This window comes from Lissotriton helveticus, chromosome 12 (genome assembly GCF_964261635.1).
Source record: "Lissotriton helveticus chromosome 12, aLisHel1.1, whole genome shotgun sequence".
Taxonomy (NCBI): Eukaryota; Metazoa; Chordata; class Amphibia; order Caudata; family Salamandridae; genus Lissotriton; species Lissotriton helveticus.
The window spans coordinates 617,429,186-617,454,218 of NC_136073.1; positions in this window are offsets into that span (position 1 = coordinate 617,429,186).

Consider the following 25,033-nt stretch of genomic DNA (forward strand, 5'->3'; position numbering starts at 1 on the left):
CCCAGTATCATTATAGCAGGTGATTTTAATTGTCATCTTTGTCAAGCGCTGGATCGCACTGATGAAACATGGTCATCTTGCCCAGTTGCTACCGGACCCCACTTTGAACATTCGGAAGCTGGCCTAATCCTCAGTAGGATTATAGCTAAGCATGACCTTGTGCACACTATGAGTATGATGGCTAGGGAAGAGAATGGCACCCTACCGCCCACATTCAAAGGGAGAGGGTGCCTGTCATACATTGACTTTATACTGGTGTCAAGGGCACTTAAAAATAGAATAAATACTGTAGGAATTATATGGAGCGCATTTAGTGACCATAACCCTTTAGAACTTAACCTGCAGTGTGAGGAAGCGTTTGGGGCCCGCAGAAAAAACACTGGGATTATGGAGAAGGTCACTGATCAGGGACGCCGGCTCAGGTGGGCTAATCTAGACGAGGCACGTTTCTACAAATCATTGATGGAGGTAGGCAGAGCCAGCATAGAGGATTGTTTAGACATGGAAATAGAGGGACAATTATTGCTGAAAACATTCGGACAATTAACTGATATAGTGGATGGGTTGTTGAGAACTAAGGCACCATCAAGAACCAACTCAGCACCTAGATGGTTCGATGGTAATTGCTCTCGAGCCTTAAGGGAACTCAAACATAACGTAAAAAAAAGACCTAGGGACAATTTGGAAATACTACGGAGCAGACAGGCTTATAAAAAGGAAATCAATAGAAGGAAAGAGGCATTAAAGGTGGAGGCCTGGGCGGATCTTAGAGAAGCCGCAGAGAGCAAGGACATGTCAGAGTTCTGGAGGGTAATTAGCAACCCTTGTTTTAATGAGACTACTGTTAAGAACATAGGGTCTAACATCCTACCGGAAAAATGGATTGAACACTTTAAGGGCCTATACAACCATTAGGCTGCAATAGGGGGGGGTGACGTTGGTAGCATATCTCATCGTATACCAATAGAATTCACCCTTAAAGAGATTCAAGATGGGATGGAGAGCTTGTCAAAAAATAAAGCCCCAGGCCCAGATGCGCTCCCCCCTGATTTATTTTTGAGCTGTATGGACCTTTGGGCACCAATAATGACACGAGTCAACAATGCGGCTATTAAGTCGGGCCTCCCACGATCATGGTTGACCGCCATTATAGTTCCCATTTTTAAAAAAGAAAATAGGGACAACCCGAAATGCTACCGGCCTATCTCCCTGATAGATGTGTCAGCTAAGCTATTAGGGAGGCGGATTCTTAATCGCCTAACTGAGTGGTCGGAGACAAACTATTTTATCTCCAACACCCAGTACGGGTTTAGGTCAGGAAGGTCCACGGGTGATCAATGCTTGAATCTTTATATGTTAATAGCTAAATACACTAAAGCAAGCAATGAGAATATGTACTTGGGTTTCATGGACCTGGCGGCTGCATTCAACCATGTAAACCAGGAAAAATTATGGGCCATGATGTTGAGTATGGGTATTGAGGTGGGCCTGGTTAATATTTTAAGGGAGCTTCATACCGAGACCTCGGCAAAAGTACGGTACAACATGGAGGGGGGTTTGACTGATTCGTTCCCCTGCAGGAGTGGGGTTAGGCAGGGGTGCATTCTTGCCCCCTTCCTATTCTCACTCTACATTAATGGGCTGGAACACCTGAAGACCGATTGTCCTAGAGCTGGTGCACGTTTCATCCCAGTACTGCTATACGTGGACGATGCGGTTTTTCTTACCTGCACCCCGAGGAGTCTTCAAACCCTAATAGAGGGGTTTGTCAGTTTTATGGGAGAACTGGATCTGTCTGTAAACCTGGGGAAATCATTTGTGATGGTAGCAGGGCACAAATCAGGGGTAAAGCCAGTGTTCACGATAGGAAACCATAAGATCCAAAGAGTGAAGTCATTCTCATACCTAGGCATACTGTTCGATGAAACCTTAAAATTTGATAGCCTGGTGGAAGATCGGTGTTCCAAAATGTTATCCACCAATGGAGCCATTGCAGGTTACGGTAGGAGGGTGGGTAGATGGTGCCCGGAGCAAATAATGAACCTGTACAGCTCTATGTGTTGTTCGAAACTTACGTACGGGGCTGAAGTATGGGGTTTTGTCAATGTATGCAAAATAGGCACTTAAGGTCTATTCTCAAAATTCCCCAAAGTGTTCCAGCATTAATAGCTCATAGAGAATTGGGAATGCAATACTTGGAAGATTTGATTAAAAGAAGTCCAATACTGGCTTGGATTAAAATATGGTGTAATCCTGAAGCCACTCTGAGTAGAGAAATCCTAAGTGACTGCCTTAAAAAAGACAAATGTATGAGAATATCATGGCTCAGCTATGTAAAGGCAAATTTGGATGCATTGGGGTACAGCTCCCTTTTTAGTAACCCAGAAAAAATTGTTCCTTCGCATAAGCTGCATATAAAGAAGTCTTTTTTAGATTCCAGAATAAAGCTTAGAGCTGAGGCAGAAGAGGCGAAAATTACGGTAAGAGCACACAATCTAATAGTAACCACTGATGGTATGGAGCCTTACTTGCGCCTAATGCACAATGCCCAGGAGAGGTATTTTATATGTCGTTTTAGGCTCAATTTATTACCGTTCTTATTAGCATCCCCTATGGGTTTTAACACTTCAATTGAGCAGAAGGGAGCCTGCGGCTGCGACAATAGGTCTCCGCAGGATTCCCTTCATTTTGTACTTTTATGTCCTATTTATTCGATGCCAAGGCGAAAATTTTTAATCAGGGTTATTAAACGTGCTAAAATTAGACATGCCAAAACAGCTCTATTATTCCTGCAACAAGTCAATGACCCCTGGGTGCTATGTTGTGTAATTAACTTTATTAAAATTGCAGTGAGATTAAGGAGGTCCCTAGGGGATGAGTAAAACTTCTTGTGATCAGCCCTATATATAGTGTATAGTACTGCACTATTATTAGTTTTATACTATGTATTGGATTGTATTATGTAACTTGATTTTTTTTATGAACTGTATTGCAAGTCGGGTTCATTGCTGATTTAATTGTTCTTTTAAATTGTGCTTTTATGATGGTTTTTAACCGTCGAATAAAGAACTCTTGACTGACTGACATTAATAATCATCAATGATTTTTTTTTTAAATAGTCCAAAATATATTATTAAAATTAACGAACAAGATTATCGCTTTAAATATTCTCAAATATACACTCTAAATTATATTATAGGATATAAAATAATCATCCTCCATTAAAATAGCTCATATTTGTAAGTGTTTTTATAAAATGTTATACTCCATAAATGTATCTTTAAATGTAATCATCCATTACTATTTTTTTAAATACTCTACAAAATACTGTAAGATTCATTAATATATCATAAAAATAATACTTAAGTATTATTCAGTATTTCATCAACTTCATTTTTCATAATAAACTAATAATACATTAATAATTATTTTAAAAACAACTCCAAAATATAATATTAAAATGAACATTCATGATTTTTTTTATACTCTAAAATATATATACTCTAAAATTATACTCTAGGATACTTTAAAACATACTAAAATTAATACTCAAGTACTCATTTTGTACATCATTAACTAGATTTATTAATGAAATATTAAAACTTACCTTCAACTTACCTTATGCGTTGTAATGGTCAATACGTTGTAATAGCATGTGATGTAAAAGCATGCGTTGTAATAGTAAATTTGTTGTAATAGCATGTGATGAAAAATCATGCGCTGTAAAAAATGCGTTGTAAATTATGTCTCCCATGCAAGCTTTCCTGTGGAAGGATGGCACTCACCTTCTCCTCCCCGGAAGTAAAGGGCACATGTGGTGGAGGAGGGGCACCACCAGTCTGTAGTGCGGCCTCATGTTTTTTGCTGTATTCTTATATTAGATTTTGACCCTCCTTCTCACATCGTACCACCTCTTCTTGATATCAACCAGTGTGTGCCGGACAGGTGCTTCTGCATTGAAAGGAACTCAAATGAAAATAAAATTTGGAAAGGGCAACACATTACCCGGGGTATCTAGGTGCTGAGCAGATACTTTGCTTGGAAGTCCAGAAAAAACAAAGTTATTTACTGAAGAGCCAGGTTTTTCAGGTTTCCTGAAATCCATCAGATATGTCTTAAGTTTAAGTTCTATAAGAAGAGTGTTCCATAGCCTTGAGGTGCATACAATGAAGCTCCTCCCTCCCCAGTTAGCTTTTTTAAATCTGGTGACCACGAGATTTCCGCTTGTGGATGAGCGAAGGAGCCTGTTGGCACATAGCGTTGAAAACGCTGTATCAAGTAGTCAAGGCCAACGGCATGTAGAGCCCTAAAGGCAATGCAAAGGGCCTTGAACAGAATGCGTTGACCTTGTGGAGTATCTTGTCCCACATCTTAGTTTTCTGGCTGATGGGGGTCTGTTGGACTAGGGTCCTGAATAAATGTGGCTCTACTTTGAGGATTTCATCAACAAGAACTATCAACTCCTTATCTTTAAAACATGGCTGCTTCTTCTTGGGCATGGTGAGGGTAAGGGTGTGTGTGAGAGTGGATGTGAATTAGAGGGTGTTTTTAACAAAAGGAATCTGAACAAAAAAGTGATATGTGCAAGTAGTGGTGTGAATGCAGTGCATGAGTGTTTGCAGGGCTAACGGCAGTGGCTGGCCAAAAACTTCTGTCTGGGTCTTGCAGCAGTATTGTGTGAGCAAAGGATCACGGTAATTTTTTGCTCTTTATATAGGTGGATAGGTGGGAGTGTCTACCATTTAATTATTTTTTTGGACGCTGCCTATGCTGGTTGTTGTTAGGCCAGATTTTTCTGTTTGACACTTGCCATGTGGCACACAAACCGCTATGGTTCCACAGCTGCATCGGATGCATCCTAATCTGCTCGGCGGGACAACCAATGCTTGATCATAACTGGAATGCCTATAGGACAGCCTTTCTGACTGACTGGGTCAGACTGGACTTTTATCAGACTGACGCAGTCAGGCCGCAATAGTCTCCGACTGACGTGGTCGAAGTTTTGCCTGCTATACATCATAATACGGCATTTTGAAAACATCAGGGAATAGTCAGTCAGAATGCTTTCTGACCGATATTGTAATAAGCCCCTTAGAATCTCATTCATTGGAATCATAATATATCAAGTTAATAGATAAACATGAATTAAAACACTTGTTCATAGCATCACTTAATTATTGTTGCATACTGGGCTATTTTGAAGCTCACTATGTATTTTTAAATGCTCAATACAGTTTTTCAAGCCAAACATATATTGTGTGACTTTGACTATCACATGTTTAGACGTAGTATTTTGGATCTTCTTTAAGTATGAGTGTAAAATCCGTTCCGCTCGCGGATTTTGCGAATTTTTGGTAAATTCGCGATCCGCGAACTCCCGCGAATATACCGAGAATTCGCAAATCCGCGAGCGGCGGATTCCGGGGGCAAAAGTTGAAGCCTGGCTGGCCTGTTGTAACTATTTTACGATGGCGCCGGCAAGCTGCCAGCGCCATCCTAAAATAGTTACTAAGTTAGCTTCAACAGGAAGCTCTAATAGATAAAATAAAGCAGGTGCTCGAACACCTGCTTTATTTTATCTATTAGAGCTTCCTGTTGAAGCTAATTTAGTAACTATTTTAGGATGGCGCTGGCAGCTTGCCGGTGCCATCGTAAAATATTTACAACATGCCCTTCCTGTGACCAGGAGCTTTTGTCAGGTGTGCCTTCTTCCCAAATCTACCGTCGAAAATCAGCTGTGATGCTGGATAGAGGCCTTTGCATCCTTGACTTTCACGAGTGCAATCCTCGTGCTGTTCCTGTGGCCAGGAGCTGAAGGGACCCCTGCACCCTTCGGGGCTATTGCATAGTAACACACACATGGTCGCTGAAACTAGTTGAAGCTCAAATTCAGTGACTCATTCATCAGCCCAAAAACAATCGTGAGCGTCGTCGAGGCTGGGCAGGTGTGCCTTCTTCCCAAATCTACAGTCGAAAATCAGCTGTGATGCTGGATAGAGCCTTTGTATCCTCCTTTTATACGCACAAGAGGCATGTGCACTCGCATGGAAGCCCCGCCCACACACTTGCAGTGTGCACCGTCTTCCCGCCATTGACCCACTATGATGGACAGCTCACCCAAGGGACCCCTGCGCCCCTCGGGGCTATTGCATAGTAACACACACATGGTCGCTGAAACTAGTTGAAGCTCAAATTCAGTGACTCATTCATCAGCCCAAAAACAATCGTGAGCATCGTCGAGGCTGGGCAGGTGTGCCTTCTTCCCAAATCTACCGTCGAAAATCAGCTGTGATGCTGGATAGAGCCTTTGTATCCTCCTTTTATGCACACAAGAGGCATGTGCACTCGCATGGAAGCCCCGCCCACACACTCGCAGTGTGTACCGTCTTCCCGCCATTGACCCACTATGATGGACAGCTCACCCAAGGGACCCCTGCGCCCCTCGGGGCAATTGCATAGTAACACACACATGGTCGCTGGAACTAGTTGAAGCTCAAATGCAGTGACTCATTCAGCAGGGCAAATCCGCGGATCCCCAAATCCGCAAATCCGCCGATTTTGCAGATCCGCGATCCGCAAATCCGCAAAATCCGCGGATCGTGGATCCGCAAAATCCGCCCATGCTTTCTTTAACTAGACAGTATACTTGAGTTGTCATGTTGTTTATTGTTACAACTGGACATTATGAATAGCTCTCAACTGAACTGTGGGAACCTCTAAAATTGACTGTTCGAAAGTCGAATTTGAATTTGCAGTTGAAAAACATTGGCAAGGGTGAAGACTAATTGAGGGTCACAGTGAGAAGCATAGCTTTTTTTCCCTAAAATTATGCAAAAATGTTTGCAGAATGAGTCTTACCCAAAACAAGTGCAACTTGAAAGCGTTCATGTAATGCACATGAGGCATACTGTACCCACTTGACTATTGGCCAGAATTACATTTTGCATACATTTCTTTATGTATTTTCCAAGCCTCATACCTCCTCGATACATCAACCCTCCAGCCTTATGCTATACTCTCTGGGTATGGCCTAAAGCTCATGGCATTCTACAAATTATGTTGATAGCAACCATAAGCGTTACGTTGCTGTACACATCATGCAGCTGTCCATTATTTTGTTTAACCATTTCTTCTCCCTCCTTGTTTCCTTCTGTATTGATTTCTTATTAAAATATCAAGAGAAATTTTGAACAAAAAAAAGAATGCACCGTTCCAGTATACAGTGGCAACACACTGACAGCAAGTGAGAAGTCCTGTGGGTTCATTTCCTTTGATTTGATTGTCATTTCCTATCATATCACTTCCTGTGGTGTCATGGGTAGTTCAAAGGGCATGTGATTTAACTTCCACTACCCATGGCATTGTGATGCATTGAAGTCCATGGGCTAAAGGTGTTACATTCACTGCCGGTCTGCCTGTAGGATACTATTTGCTAAGGGTTCGGAGGAGCATCATGGAAACGCAACTACTCCGTTACCGCCAAGTTCCCCTTTTTAGGGCGAGACCTGCATAGGCTGCGCTTGCGCAGTCGCAGGGAGAGATCTTATGTTTCTTAGTGTGGGGGCTTGAACCCACCCCTCTTCTCCATTGGCTGGCTTCCTAAACGGAGGCCAGCCATTGGAGGAGAGGGCCGTCACTCAGTTCAAGACGGAATTCGGGGGGTGTTTTTGGTGTTCTTTCTCTCCCTGACGTCATCGGCAGAGAGCAGCCCCTCATCACGCTGCCTGCACGCTCAAGTCAGCTCTCTGATTGGTGTTCCTTATTAACCAAAGGGCCGAATGGCGCGAGCAGGCAGCGTGATGAGGGGCTGCTCTCTGCCGATGACGTCAGGGAGAGACACATCCAACAGTGATCTGTTCCTCATAGATGGTTCTCTTCCATCCAGTAGTGAGTAGTGTACAGTCATGGAGAGACCTCATCGTGATGGCCAAACATTAAAACAGTACGAGTAAAGATAACACTCAATAGCACTAGGTGTTCGATACTTTCAAATCTAAAGGCACTGGAAGCAGTCGATGGCAGCATAGAAGGTCTACCGCGTTAACACGTTTTTCTGCCCTTATGGGCATCAACAGAAACGCTGGAGCAGTCGTTGTCGCTACATGGTAGGGTTCACACGCAACTGTAATGGTCGGCATGGAGCATCCTGCGGTGGGTGGAGCGGCCCCAGGAAGAGGGTCAGACACTTAAGGGGCGGGGGAAAGGGTATTCTAATGTGTCTGAGTTGTTACACAAGGGCGAGCTTCCTTGGTGCCCAGGCAGAGAGGACCGATAATGCTCCACTCAGGTGTGTGGGGTGGCGTCATTAAGGGTTCAGTTTGCCCCAGCTGGGGTGAGTGGGGTTACAAGTCTGTATCACCCAAAATGCGTAATGAAAGCAGTAGCGGACTGCAGACAAAATCATATTGTGAGCTGGTTATTGACGGTCGCGCCTCGACAGTCGACAACAGGTGCGCAGCCCTCTTCTAGGCGCTGTCACGCGCTTGCTTCCTTCACGTGCGTGTCTCCTCACTCACCACTGCCAAAGTCAAGTCAGGGCCTGTGCAGCACACTGCAGGTGCAGCTATTGTTGGGAGACGTGAGAACAAACAGCCCACTCGGCTAAGGCCTTCCACATGCCTGGACTGCGTCCATACTGCTGGGAAGGGTGGGAAACGGAGGCGGAGAAAGGTTTTATTTCCACTTTGCAGGTAGCACAGGCCGACGGGCGTACAAGTTACATCAGCGCTGACTAGTGAATTGAGCCCTTCAAGGAGGGGAAGGCTGGGGCAGAATCAGGCACAGCCTTAGTTTGCACCTCCCGAGCAGAGCAGGGCGGCGGGCTCACCTCGGCTTGGTCGGCAAACTCGCCAGGTGTTTGTACCCACTGCATTCTTCAAAGAAGTAACGCCAGCAAGGTAGGCTTTCCGCTCTGCCTTTCAACGCCAGCTTTGAAGTCAGCTCACACCACAATAACAGCCTACGGTGTTAGGCACCGGTGCCATCTGACAGCGATGTCCTTGATAAAATAAAATCCTGCTAAATTACAGAGCCACTCCGTGTCAACACTTTCAAAACATTCAAACCCCTAAAATGAGTTAATGTTCTCTGTTCACATCACGAAGTAAGCTTTACAATACAACTCAAGTCACCAATTATTTGTTTAAACCACAAACCTAGAATAATACACATCTTTACCCTCATTTTACAAAATGTTTTTGGAGCACAGCCTCGTGATTATTTATTGCACGTTATTGCTACGAGTTCCCATCATACATTCCAAGCGCTAAGGTAAATATAATATAAAATATTTCTAAGCATATATATTGTTAAACAATAAGAATCCTGTAAATACATGATTTGCAGCGAACATAATGATATAGTAGGCGGCCCAATGTTATAGCCTCTCAAAAATGTATTAATGGTGATTAATCCAATATGCTGAGTCGGACATGAACAGACCCCCCTCCACACACACACACACACACACACATCCCTCTCAGCGCCTTGAGACCCTCAGAGATGAGTAGTCGCCCTTAACAATTACTGGTTTGTTGAAAATGCTCGCACATTGCATCTACTATGTACTTTGGTATAGTCCTGGACTAAGGGGGGACGCTTGCTCACAGCTAAAAGGAAAGATAAATGAATCGGGGAATTATAGTGGGCAGTTTTTTTTTAAATGGAAACCGAGAACTCCAGCATTTTGGTGATAATCGCAGTTAAAAGTATTATTGCCTAGAAGTGCTGGTAGATTCCCATTCAGGTTAAACATTTGAAGGTACCCCAGTGCCTAAAAGCACCTCTCCTGTTAAAACGCAGGTAAGTGGTGTCAAAGGATATCTAACGTTCAAAAACATTTTGTAACCAACTAAGCCATGGAAATACCTGTACACCCATCCATGTTATAATATGGTATTCTATTGAATGGAGGTTCGATAGGGATAAATGACGAGCTAATTGTCCCTGTTTAGGAATGAGGTTTCAGATTTCTAAATATTTGCCTATGCCTGACATGTACTGGTGATTCGTCCTGCATAGGTTTCTTACTTGGGGAAAATGTATCCAAACCATATTTAGTGAATGGTTTGAGGCTGTACGTTAACTTTACATAGGTGTTTCATAAAGAAAGACAGTCTGGGCCTTGCAACAATATTATGGTGTGTGTGTTGGGCTCTGTGTGTGTGTGTTGGGCTCTGTGTATGTGTGTGTGTTGGGCTCTGTGTGTGTGTTGGGCTGTGTGTGTGTGTGTTGGGCTCTGTGTGTGTGTGTGTGTGTTGGGCTCTGTGTGTGTGTTGGGCTGTGTGTGTTGGGCTGTGTGTGTGTGTATGTGTGTTGGGCTCTGTGTGTGTGTGTGTGTTGGGCTCTGTGTGTGTTATGCTCTGTGTGTGTATGTATCTGTGTGTGTGGCTCTGTGTGTGTGTGGGTGCGTGTAGTTCTGTGTGTGTGGGTGCGTGTGGCTGTGTGTGTGTGTGTGTGTGTGGGGGGGTGCAAATGCAATAGGTCTTGCATTTGCGAGAGATTAAGCTATTGGCATTGTAAATGACAATGCCATTTATCGGTTTTCAAAACCAACACATAAATAAAAATGTTGTCATTTACAATGCCAATAGCTCTAACTTTTGCAAAGGCGAGACCGTTGCATTGTAAATGCTTGTTGTTTTTTTTACAAATTTCTTGTGGGAATTAAGACCTGAATATACTATATCAAATGGTGTGTGAGTCATTGGGAAGGTGCACAATTATAAATAATATTGATGAAAGATAACCCCATAGTTCTGAGCAATGGTTTGAAGCAATTGAGTGAAACCCCCAGATTGTTGCTTACTGAGCCTTGTGCAAAACATTTTTTACACAAAATAGAGTTCTTGACACATGTCCCCTTTCTAAACTCGGTCTCCTTTTCTTTACCATCTGTAAAAGGCGGTTCAAGAGCACGTAATAGGCATGTAAAAAAATGATCTGGCTGTACTCGTTAAGTTATGTTTTGGTTGTACTGATTTATGTGGTAGTGTGCTTTTCTGTGTTGGACATTTGAAGCATTTAGTTTCCTTTGCTTTGTTGGCTGCAGACCTCATTCTCTGCCCTCTTAAGATGTCTGGGCAGTTGGAAGAGATGGCAGGGTGCCCTTCATCACTGTTCTATTTATTCCACTCAAATATGCTAATGTACCTACGTGCTTTGCCATCTCTCATTGGATCGTATACCCCCATAGCCATTATGAGATGTTTTTTTTTTATTTTCCTGCACTTTGCAAGCAATGTGCTTTTTACTTTTACTTTGTCATTACCAGTACCACTGAAATTATGCGATTCTAGAGTGGTAGAATTGTCTGTGTAAATATAACTTTACTCCACTAACCACATAATTCGCTATCTGCTCACACTTTATAAATAAAAACGCAAACATGATGCCACGCAGTGGGAGACCCTTGGAAATTGGTAACTAGTCTCCTTTCATTGCTGATTTCTGTACTCGTTTTTAGTGCCCAGTGTTGAAACAGCAGTACAAAAGGGAAACTTCTGCCCAGACTGTACTATGTGTTAAAAAATAAAATAGTAAAATAAGTCTGTTGCTGAACGTGGCACAGTATGCATAATTTACCCTTTCACGTCTCATAAATTAGTCAACCCTGTGCGCAATTTTGCCCATTTTTGCACTATAAGTCTTCAGGGCCTGTGCATAAGAAACGCACATAAAGACACACACTTTATGCACAGACTTTTTTTTGTATATTCTACTTTTGTTATTGCGCTCACTACGTTATTTCACAGTTCGCAACATTGTGTGCAGTGTTAAAACGTACTTATTTGCAACGCTGATTATGAAAAGTAAATTCTGGGAAGTTAATTTCCCAAATAGGTAGGTTACCGAAGTTTGTCTCAAACCATCTTTCTACGGCTTTGATTTCAGAGTACGAACCATGTGCATCCTTTTTTGGTCATGTTTTTCTGCATTGAAGGAACCACTACAGAGCGGCTAGCGCACGAAATCGGCCTGTCACAGTCCCAGATAAAGATATTTTGCTGCTGATTGGAATAATTGTTGCATTGTTTTAAAAGCTTGACTACGACGTTTTTTAATTTCAATCTGGTTATATTTTTAACTTGCCGTTGTGCTTTGCACAATTGAGTAAATAATTGTTAGCACCTACCTCACACCCTATTCCCTGTTCCGCCGCGGGAAGTCCCGTTTGTTGCGAAGGGAAAACTTGGGTATTCTCGGGCCTCCCACACAGCAGCCATCTTAGGACTGGTGGGGACTGCTGGGGACGTGCTCTAGCTGTCTCTCCATTCGGGCACAGGCTATTAAGGCAAGCCCCCGGACAGAGGATTAGTGATTGAAGGAACCACTACAGAGCGGCTAGCGCACGAAATCGACCTGTCACGGTCCCAGATAAAGATCTTTTGCTGCTGATTGGAATAGTCGTTGCATTGTTTTAAAAGCGTGACTATGACGTTTTTTAATTCCAAGCTGGTTATATTTTTAACTTGCCGTTGTACTTGGCACAATTGAAGTAAATAATTGTTAGCACCTACCTCAGACCCTATTCCCTGTTGCGCCACGGGAAGTCCCGTTTGTTGCGGAGGGAAAACTTGGGTATTCTTGGGCCTCCCACACAGCCGCCATCTTAGGACTGGTGGGGACTGCTGGGGACGTGCTCTAGCTGTCTCTCCATCCGGGCACAGGCTATTAAGGCAAGCCCCCTGACAGAGGATTAGTGATTGGAGGAACCACTACAGAGCGGCTAGCGCACAAAATCGACCTGTCACGGTCCCAGATAAAGATCTTGTGCTGCTGATTGGAATAATTGTTGCATTGTTTTAAAAGCGTGACTACGACGTTTTTTAATTTCATGCTGGTTATATTTTTAACTTGCCGTTGTACTTTGCACAACTGAGTAAATAATTGTTAGCACCTACCTCACACCCTATTCCCTGTTCCACCGCGGGAAGCCCAGTTTGATGCGGAGGGAAAACTTGGGTATTCTCAGGCCTCTCACACAGCCTCCATCTTAGGACTGGTGGGGACTGCTGGGGACGCGCTCTAGCTGTCTCTCCATCCGGGCACAGACTATTAAGGCAAGCCCCCTGACAGAGGATTAGTGATTGAAGGAACCACTACAGAGCGGCTAGAGCACAAAATCGATCTGTCACGGTCCCAGATAAAGATCTTTTGCTGCTGATTGGAATAATTGGTGCATTGTTTTAAAAGCGTGACTACAAAGTTTTTTAATTTCAAGCTGGTTATATTTTTAACTTGCCGTTGTACTTCGCACAATTGAGTAAATAATTGTTAGCACCTACCTCACACCCTATTCCCTGTTCCGCCGCGGGATGTCCCATTTGTTGCAGAGGGAAAACTTTGGTATTCTCGGGCCTCCCTCACAGCTGCCATCTTAGGACTGGAGCTAGAAGCGCTAATTACGGAGCACTCCGCTGACCTTGTGTTTCTTACAGAAACATGGGCGACCGAAACCTCAGGGCCTGACTGGAACATAGCAGCCCCCGACGGTTATTCCGTGGCACATACCGAAAGGACGGGATCAATAGGAGGCGGAATTACATACTCTCCCTCAACAAGGTCTGGAGGCAGAAACAATGAGCTTTAACGTCAAAGATAGAAATCAAACAGTATTCTCTGGTCTACTGGTCTATAGGCCCCCAGGACCCAGAGCTCCTTTTACTAAAGCACTCCATACCTTTTTGGAATCTACCTCAGACGCAGTCACCTACACTATTTTAGGAGACTTTAATTTTCATCTAGAGGAAAACAATGATTCCGAGGCAGCTGCTCTAATCGATAACTTTCTTAGCTTCGGGATGAGCCAAATAGTCACTAAACCTACACATGTAGCAGGCCATACACTCGACGGTATCTTTACCAATAACGGCCTTATAAAATTAATATCTATCCTACAAGTCCCCTGGTCCGATCACGCGGCCATCCTCTTCAATTTACAAACAAATCTCTCTATCATCCGACGCAGAGATCTTTTGCTACCAGAAAAAACACGCCCCTGGAAGAAGCTCGAAGCCTCCCAGCTAGCCAATACACTATCTAGAAACCTCCCATTACCCGAAATTTATAACAGCGATACTGGAGCGAATCATTTCCACAGTTGGATCTGCCAAGCAATGGATGAGCTGGCCCCAGTGGAATATAAAGACCTAGAAGACGCTCTGCCACCGCCCAATGGTACACCCCTGATGTGAAATTAATAAAACTTAAATGTCGACGCTATGAGCGAATCTGGCGCACCGACTATAGTCCTCACAACAGGATCTAATACACCAAAATCCTACACGAATATAAGACAAAGATAGCTCAGGCCAAATCGGCCTTCTTTACAAAAACAATTCAAGAAGCTTCAAACTCCTCCAGAGAATTATTTAAAGCGGTTGCCCATCTTGCAAAGAGCCCCCGTGACACCGCCTTTGTGCCAGATCAAAACTTTGTAGAGAACATGGCAACATTCTTTCAACAAAAGGTCCAGGCGGTCTACGATGACCTTCACACCTCTGCAGCAGACACACCTGCTACTCACCATGAACATACAACACCAGCTCTAACCAATTTTTCTCACTTTCCACTCCTAGAAAATATGCAGGTCATCAATCTTCTCACCCAGACTAAATCAGGGTCACCATTGGACCCGTGTCCTCCCTATATACTACATCTGATTCCTGAGATAATAAGTGCAGCTCCGACCCCTCTGCTAAATGAGGTCACCAGCTCGGATATATTTCCTTGCAGCTGGAAGAAAGCCTGCATTAGGCCCATTCTCAAAAAAGATACCTTAGACCCTACGGAACCCAGAAACTATCGGCCGATATCGTGCCTCCCTTTACCAGCTAAGATCCTGGAAAAAGCTATGAATCATGAGTTAATGAGGTACTTGGACTACAACAACTTACTAGATCCCTCACAACATGGTTTCCAGCCTTGCCATTCAACAGAATCCGCCTTAATTATGGCAACCGAGGATATCTGCAGGATGATGGACGAAGGTGGAAGAACGACCCTGATGCTATTGGACTTAACAGCGGAGTTCGACACCGTGAATCACGAGGTCCTACTGAACAGGCTGAGGGCTCTGGGAATTACGGACACTGCCTTAACTCTTCTCACGTCCTTCCTAGACGCAAGAATCCAGCAAATTCACTGGGGAGGCTTCCAATCTGATGAGTTCTCTCTTCCAGGTGGGGTACCCCAAGGTTCAGCCTTATCGCCGACATTATTCAACCTGTATGTAACCCCTCTAGCTGCACTAATAAAATCCCATGGTCTACACCTAGTGTCGTACGCAAATTGTAGTGTCACTCTCCCAGACGATGGAAGCCATAGCAGAACGTTTCAGAAACTGTCTCTTGGACGTTAAAAATTGGATGAGCCATAATTTCTTAAAACTTAACACCGAAAAGACAGAAGTAATAGAGTTCGGCCAGAAACCATCTATCTGGAACCACCTCTGGTGGCCTCCGGAGGCTGGCACCTGTCCTGTCCCTGCGGGTAAGGTCAGAAACCTCAGCTTTATGATCGACAAAGACCTCTCCTGCACAGCACAAATAAATCAGGTAAAATCGGCCTGCTTTTTCACCATTAAGGTGCTCAGGAAAATCCTACCGTATATTCCACTCAACCTAAGGAAGACGGTGATGGGAGCCCTTATAATGTCACGGGTGGATTACTGCAATTCACTATATTTAGGCACTGGGGAAAAACAGTTGGCAAAACTACAGGAAATTCAAAATGCAGCAGCAAGAGCCCTTATGAACCTGCCAAAACATCACCCACAACCAAAGCCATACGTGAATTGCACTGGCTCCCAGTTCAGCGAAGAATTCAATTCAAGGTCCTCTGTCTGGTCCACAAATCCCAATATGGGAATGGGCCAGAAGATCTCTCCAAACTCTTTCCTCGCTATACCCCGCAGCGTACACTAAGATCAGCTAGCCAAGATCTGGTTCGCCTACCCAGAATACGGAGAGCCCGATGGGGTGGGAAATCCTTTTCCCATCAGGCCGCTAAACTGTGGAACTCCTTGCCCCTCGCGCTGCGGTCTGACAAGACCAGAGTGGGTTTCAGGAAGGCATTAAAAACATGGCTCTTTTCCATGCCCTAACCAACCTCTGTATTTTCTTTCGTACTACAGCGCCAAGGGGCCTCAGCATAAGAGCGCTCTAAAAATATTTCAGTCAGTCAGTCATTCAGACCCGCTGTCCTCCGTGTCGAAATGAGGAACAGGCAGTTAACACCGTAACTCACCATGTGCATCTGTGACCACAAGGGTTGTCTAAATTTACCAGGCAGAGACCTTGACTTCAATTTCATATAGTATTGGCAGGTTATGGATGAGTGAATGAATACTTTCATCTAAGAATCTAATGTATGTAGCATTACCCTGGACCAGCCGTTCTTAACCTTTTGGCTTCTGTGGACCCCCACTGAATCAATACTGGAATTTGGATACCCCCACTGAGTCATTATTGGAAGTTGGAGACCCAGATCTAAGTTATTTCAATGATTTGAACTTCAAAACAACACACACAAATACAAAAACTAGTACACATCAAACAAATGTTCAAATATTTTGATTAAGTTACCATTAACTACAGAAAAAGTTTTCACATTTTCAATGTTGCTTCTTTGTTCGTATATACTTTTGAAAATGTAATATTATTTAATTTGAGCGGGCCTCGTGGACCCCCAGGGTTACTCGGACCACAGGTTGAGAATTGGCGAAGGCTTCTACAAAAACTGAGTCAATGACAAAATGCTTGTGGGCGCTGCAAGATGCTTTAGAGGGCACAGCCATACACCATGCCCTATATCTGCTGAGCATGAGCCTGTCCGGTGCTGGCTTGACACAGCAGTAGGCATCGCCTAGTGACCATAGGGGAAAGGCTGTGGTCTGACGGCTATTTTGCAGACGTTGGAGCTGGGAAACCCAGGTTCGAGCCCCTGGGTTGCGTCCACATCCTGTGATTCTGGGCAAATCACTTAATCTCCCTGTCCCTACCAAAAAAATGAATGTGTCCTTGTGTAATGTAACCAGTGCTAATGTAAAGCGCTCCAATATCTTTGAGTCGAATTTGCGCTATATAAATCTGCAAAAAAAATTTTTAAAGTCCAGGAGTACATAGCACATTGCACGGTCACAGACTTTGCCCAGTGGGGTACTAGTAACATGAGTACTTGCCCGCGGGCTGCAGGCCGTGCCCAGCAGCCTCACGCTGCCTATTGTCTGCTGTGTATAGCCTATGAATAGGTCATTGGGCTGATAGGGCAGCGGATTCGGCTGACAGATGCACTAGGGAAAGGAAGAGGTCTGCATAACTTATCCTATGCCTCAGAAGTGCTGGTATATCCCAAAAGCCTTCATTCTATCTAGCACGTCTTTTGTCATGTGAAAGTGTTGTTATATGCCCCCATTACCAAGACAGGGTCTGGGCTCACTGGCAATAAGGACAAGCCTCAAATATATAACTACAAACCATCACGAGCACCACTATTGCCTACCTATTTCAACTTGGATCCTTAATGATCGCTCGAATTACTGAAAAAAACAGTAACTCTCAGGAGTTTCTTTTTCCGGAATGAATCCAATGATTTTTATTAATTTTGCATTAGAACCACCATATGAATGGACACAATTTTTTCTATTTTTAGTACAAAACAACACTTATTTAACTCCACATCACATATAAAAAGACATAATCATCCAACATAACGACTTTCATTCAAAACACTCATACACAACAGCACATTAATATAAACAACGGTCTATTTTCTAGAACTGTACAACATTATTTACAATTTCATGGTTAAAGAGAACGTAGCACTGGAAAATACAAATAAAGAGGTTTGTATGATTTAAATTCAATCAGATACTCCTAATGCTTGATAGGGGGGTCTACGCGTTTCGATAACCCCTTGGTGTGGGGAAATCTCATCAGGACCATGTGCCTGTAAGTGAAGGACAAAGATAAATCAGCCTGGAGGGGGAAGCCAGTGGTCTGTCACTACAGTGAGGAAGGGGAAATAAATCCTACCTCTTCGGTGCTCGATTTTCTTTTTGTAAGATGTAACTGAAAGCAAAAACAAAGCGTCCTTAGCCTCTAATTCAGATGAAAAATAAAACTCTCTGTAGCTCACAGACTCATGCGTGTATACTCACATATATTTGTGACTACCACAGTTAACCACGTTTGCAGGAAATGGAGATCTGAAAAAATTAAATAAAGCGATTTTTATAGCGCATGGCCAGGAGTGCGGGTGCCTGCACTTAATTCGGAAAGGGAATGGGGCCGACTTACTTATGGGCGTGTGCGTCAACCGGAGATTAATTCCGGGCTCTTGGCGGCGGTTCTTCCCGCTGCTGTTTAGCTGCAAAGAAAGCGGAGACCTGGGTCAGATCTCAGTGTACGCCTACTGTGCCTCGTGGGGCTGGGCTGTCATCGCGCTAGCGTTTTACCTTTGAAATACGGTACAACTGAATCAATCAGGGTTTCCACGCTGTCTGGCCTCTGTCAGTCAATGCGGGGGCCAGCGCCAACTGAGCGATGTCGGTGTCCTTGCGTCTCTGTATTTTTCATACTTCCTGGTTATTTAATTTTTTCAGATCTCCATTTCCTGCAAACGTGGTTAACTGTGGTAGTCACAAATATATGTGAGTATACACGCATGAGTCTGTGAGCTACAGAGAGTTTTATTTTTCATCTGAATTAGAGGCTAAGGACGCTTTGTTTTTGCTTTCAGTTACATCTTACAAAAAGAAAATCGAGCACCGAAGAGGTAGGATTTATTTCCCCTTCCTCACTGTAGTGACAGACCACTGGCTTCCCCCTCCAGGCTGATTTATCTTTGTCCTTCACTTACAGGCACATGGTCCTGATGAGATTTCCCCACACCAAGGGGTTATCGAAACGCGTAGACCCCCCTATCAAGCATTAGGAGTATCTGATTGAATTTAAATCATACAAACCTCTTTATTTGTATTTTCCAGTGCTACGTTCTCTTTAACCATGAAATTGTAAATAATGTTGTACAGTTCTAGAAAATAGACCGTTGTTTATATTAATGTGCTGTTGTGTATGAGTGTTTTGAATGAAAGTCGTTATGTTGGATGATTATGTCTTTTTATATGTGATGTGGAGTTAAATAAGTGTTGTTTTGTACTAAAAATAGAAAAAATTGTGTCCATTCATATGGTGGTTCTAATGCAAAATTAATAAAAATCATTGGATTCATTCCGGAAAAAGAAACTCCTGAGAGTTACTGTTTTTTTCAGTAATTCGAGCGATCATTAAGGATCCAAGTTGAAATAGGTAGGCAATAGTGGTGCTCGTGTTGGTTTGTAGTTATATGCCCCCAAGCATGCCTTCTGCCTTTGTGCCTGCACTTAGCAAACATAATCTCATGCTCTAACAGTGATGTAACTAATGATGCAATTGGTGAGATCATGTGTAAGGTCAAGACCAGTGCGTTAGGGCCCCAGGGGTATTCCCTCCCATCAAATTAAGTCATAAGTGAATACTGTCACAATGACATTATTCAGATGAATATAATTACATCAAAAACCACATGATTAAAACATTCCATCCATCTCGAAAAAAACTTAGCAAGGTTCAGTTAAGGTTATTTTGGAATCACAAAAATACTAATTTCTCATTACACATATTTTAATATTCCCAAGATAAACATCAGTAGAACTGTCACTACGTAGGGCACTCAAAACAGCAAAACCTCAAACAGCTCTGTAATATTGTTAGGTCCCCCGTGCACTGATCATGCCTCTAGCTTTATTTTCACAGATCCAATTGTGAGGCATAGGATTATGAGGTCATTTTTGGGACTTAAATTAATGTTAAAACATTTACTTTGGGTTTAAGGTTGAGGTGATTTCCCAAGGTTTCTTTTGAGACACCAGTCCTGCAGCTGCAGAGAAATTTCATTTATGCGGGCGAAATTTGCAAAATTGCTGACAGGCTAATTTGCATGTAGCCAGGTTCTGAACTGGGATGGTGCAGTGAGCTAAAAACGGTGATGGATCAAGCCCTGATCTTTTGACTGGGTATGAGTGTTCTGCTTAATTCAGATGCTCCGTCCATCACCACCCCCTTTTCTGAATCGTTTTGGCCACTATAGGAGTGGAAGGGTATGCTCAGACATGAGTCCCTTGCTCACTGCATCATCAGGATTCAAGCAAGCCGGGCCGAAGACGGCTGCAATGCCAGAAACCGGTCCCCGGAAGCTTGTTTCCTTTCCAGTAAAGAATTGGCTTGGTAGTTTGGTCTGCCCTGTTCCCATGATGCACTGGGCCAGGGACAGGCTAATTTGCATGTAGCCAGGTTCTGAACTGGGATGGTGCAGTGAGCTAAAAAACGGTGATGGATCAAGCCCTGATCTTTTGACTGGGTATGAGTGTTCTGCTTAATTCAGATGCTCTGTCCATCACCACCCCCTTTTCTGAATCGTTTTGGCCACTATAGGAGTGGAAGGGTATGCTCAGACATGAGTCCCTTGCTCACTGCATCATCAGGATTCAAGCAAGCCGGGCCGAAGACGGCTGCAATGCCAGAAACCGGTCCCCGGAAGCTTGTTTCCTTTCCAGTAAAGAATTGGCTTGGTAGTTTGGTCTGCCCTGTTCCCATGATGCACTGGGCCAGGGACAGGCTAATTTGCATGTAGCCAGGTTCTGAACTGGGATGGTGCAGTGAGCTAAAAAACGGTGATGGATCAAGCCCTGATCTTTTGACTGGGTATGAGTGTTCTGCTTAATTCAGATGCTCTGTCCATCACCACCCCCTTTTCTGAATCGTTTTGGCCACTATAGGAGTGGAAGGGTATGCTCAGACATGAGTCCCTTGCTCACTGCATCATCAGGATTCAAGCAAGCCGTGCCGAAGACGGCTGCAATGCCAGAAACCGGTCCCTGGAAGCTTGTTTCCTTTCCAGTAAAGAATTGGCTTGGTAGTTTGGTCTGCCCTGTTCCCATGATGCACTGGGCCAGGGACAGGCTAATTTGCATGTAGCTAGGTTCTGAACTGGGATGGTGCAGTGAGCTAAAAAACGGTGATGGATCAAGCCCTGATCTTTTGACTGGGTATGAGTGTTCTGCTTAATACAGATGCTCTGTCCATCACCACCCCCTTTTCTGAATCGTTTTGGCCACTATAGGAGTGGAAGGGTATGCTCAGACATGAGTCCCTTGCTCACTGCATCATCAGGATTCAAGCAAGCCGGGCCGAAGACGGCTGCAATGCCAGAAACCGGTCCCCGGAAGCTTGTTTCCTTTCCAGTAAAGAATTGGCTTGGTAGTTTGGTCTGCCCTGTTCCCATGATGCACTGGGCCAGGGACAGGCTAATTTGCATGTAGCTAGGTTCTGAACTGGGATGGTGCAGTGAGCTAAAAAACGGTGATGGATCAAGCCCTGATCTTTTGACTGGGTATGAGTGTTCTGCTTAATTGAGATGCTCTGTCCATCACCACCCCCTTTTGTGAATCGTTTTGGCCACTATAGGAGTAGAAGGGTATGCTCAGACATGAGTCCCTTGCTCACTGCATCATCAGGATTCAAGCAAGCCGGGCCGAAGACGGCTGCAATGCCAGAAACCGGTCCCCGGAAGCTTGTTTCCTTTCCAGTAAAGAATAGGCTTGGTAGTTTGGTCTGCCCTGTTCCCATGATGCACTGGGCCAGGGACAGGCTAATTTGCATGTAGCCAGGTTCTGAACTGGGATGGTGCAGTGAGCTAAAAAACGGTGATGGATCAAGCCCTGATCTTTTGACTGGGTATGAGTGTTCTGCTTAATTCAGATGCTCTGTCCATCACCACCCCCTTTTCTGAATCGTTTTGGCCACTATAGGAGTGGAAGGGTATGCTCAGACATGAGTCCCTTGCTCACTGCATCATCAGGATTCAAGCAAGCCGGGCCGAAGACGGCTGCAATGCCAGAAACCGGTCCCCGGAAGCTTGTTTCCTTTCCAGTAAAGAATTGGCTTGGTAGTTTGGTCTGCCCTGTTCCCATGATGCACTGGGCCAGGGACAGGCTAATTTGCATGTAGCCAGGTTCTGAACTGGGATGGTGCAGTGAGCTAAAAAACGGTGATGGATCAAGCCCTGATCTTTTGACTGGGTATGAGTGTTCTGCTTAATTCAGATGCTCTGTCCATCACCACCCCCTTTTCTGAATCGTTTTGGCCACTATAGGAGTGGAAGGGTATGCTCAGACATGAGTCCCTTGCTCACTGCATCATCAGGATTCAAGCAAGCCGGGCCGAAGACGGCTGCAATGCCAGAAACCGGTCCCTGGAAGCTTGTTTCCTTTCCAGTAAAGAATTGGCTTGGTAGTTTGGTCTGCCCTTTTCCCATGATGCACTGGGCCAGGGACAGGCTAATTTGCAAGTAGCCAGGTTCTGAACTGGGATGGTGCAGTGAGCTAAAAAACGGTGATGGATCAAGCCCTGATCTTTTGACTGGGTATGAGTGTTCTGCTTAATACAGATGCTCTGTCCATCACCACCCCCTTTTCTGAATCGTTTTGGCCACTATAGGAGTGGAAGGGTATGCTCAGACATGAGTCCCTTGCTCACTGCATCATCAGGATTCAAGCAAGCCGGGCCGAAGACGGCTGCAATGCCAGAAACCGGTCCCCGGAAGCTTGTTTCCTTTCCAGTAAAGAATTGGCTTGGTAGTTTGGTCTGCCCTGTTCCCATGATGCACTGGGCCAGGGACAGGCTAATTTGCATGTAGCTAGGTTCTGAACTGGGATGGTGCAGTGAGCTAAAAAACGGTGATGGATCAAGCCCTGATCTTTTGACTGGGTATGAGTGTTCTGCTTAATTGAGATGCTCTGTCCATCACCACCCCCTTTTCTGAATCGTTTTGGCCACTATAGGAGTAGAAGGGTATGCTCAGACATGAGTCCCTTGCTCACTGCATCATCAGGATTCAAGCAAGCCGGGCCGAAGACGGCTGCAATGCCAGAAACCGGTCCCCGGAAGCTTGTTTCCTTTCCAGTAAAGAATAGGCTTGGTAGTTTGGTCTGCCCTGTTTCCATGATGCACTGGGCCAGGGACAGGCTAATTTGCATGTAGCCAGGTTCTGAACTGGGATGGTGCAGTGAGCTAAAAAACGGTGATGGATCAAGCCCTGATCTTTTGACTGGGTATGAGTGTTCTGCTTAATTCAGATGCTCTGTCCATCACCACCCCCTTTTCTGAATCGTTTTGGCCACTATAGGAGTGGAAGGGTATGCTCAGACATGAGTCCCTTGCTCACTGCATCATCAGGATTCAAGCAAGCCGGGCCGAGGACGGCTGCAATGCCAGAAACCGGTCCCCGGAAGCTTGTTTCTTTTCCAGTAAAGAATTGGCTTGGTAGTTTGGTCTGCCCTGTTCCCATGATGCACTGGGCCAGGGACAGGCTAATTTGCATGTAGCCAGGTTCTGAACTGGGATGGTGCAGTGAGCTAAAAAACGGTGATGGATCAAGCCCTGATCTTTTGACTGGGTATGAGGGTTCTGCTTAATACAGATGCTCTGTCCATCACCACCCCCTTTTCTGAATCGTTTTGGCCACTATAGGAGTGGAAGGGTATGCTCAGACATGAGTCCCTTGCTCACTGCATCATCAGGATTCAAGCAAGCCGGGCCGAAGACGGCTGCAATGCCAGAAACCGGTCCCCGGAAGCTTGTTTCCTTTCCAGTAAAGAATTGGCTTGGTAGTTTGGTCTGCCCTGTTCCCATGATGCACTGGGCCAGGGACAGGCTAATTTGCATGTAGCTAGGTTCTGAACTGGGATGGTGCAGTGAGCTAAAAAACGGTGATGGATCAAGCCCTGATCTTTTGACTGGGTATGAGTGTTCTGCTTAATTGAGATGCTCTGTCCATCACCACCCCCTTTTCTGAATCATTTTGGCCACTATAGGAGTAGAAGGGTATGCTCAGACATGAGTCCCTTGCTCACTGCATCATCAGGATTCAAGCAAGCCGGGCCGAAGACGGCTGCAATGCCAGAAACCGGTCCCCGGAAGCTTGTTTCCTTTCCAGTAAAGAATAGGCTTGGTAGTTTGGTCTGCCCTGTTTCCATGATGCACTGGGCCAGGGACAGGCTAATTTGCATGTAGCCAGGTTCTGAACTGGGATGGTGCAGTGAGCTAAAAAACGGTGATGGATCAAGCCCTGATCTTTTGACTAGGTATGAGTGTTCTGCTTAATTCAGATGCTCTGTCCATCACCACCCCCTTTTCTGAATCGTTTTGGCCACTATAGGAGTGGAAGGGTATGCTCAGACATGAGTCCCTTGCTCACTGCATCATCAGGATTCAAGCAAGCCGGGCCGAGGACGGCTGCAATGCCAGAAACCGGTCCCCGGAAGCTTGTTTCTTTTCCAGTAAAGAATTGGCTTGGTAGTTTGGTCTGCCCTGTTCCCATGATGCACTGGGCCAGGGACAGGCTAATTTGCATGTAGCCAGGTTCTGAACTGGGATGGTGCAGTGAGCTAAAAAACGGTGATGGATCAAGCCCTGATCTTTTGACTGGGTATGAGGGTTCTGCTTAATACAGATGCTCTGTCCATCACCACCCCCTTTTCTGAATCGTTTTGGCCACTATAGGAGTGGAAGGGTATGCTCAGACATGAGTCCCTTGCTCACTGCATCATCAGGATTCAAGCAAGCCGGGCCGAAGACGGCTGCAATGCCAGAAACCGGTCCCCGGAAGCTTGTTTCCTTTCCAGTAAAGAATTGGCTTGGTAGTTTGGTCTGCCCTGTTCCCATGATGCACTGGGCCAGGGACAGGCTAATTTGCATGTAGCTAGGTTCTGAACTGGGATGGTGCAGTGAGCTAAAAAACGGTGATGGATCAAGCCCTGATCTTTTGACTGGGTATGAGTGTTCTGCTTATTTCAGATGCTCTGTCCATCACCACCCCCTTTTATGAATAGTTTTGGCCACTCTAGGAGTAGAAGGGTATGCTCAGACATGAGTCCCTTGCTCACTGCATCATCAGGATTCAAGCAAGCCGGGCCGAAGACGGCTGCAATGCC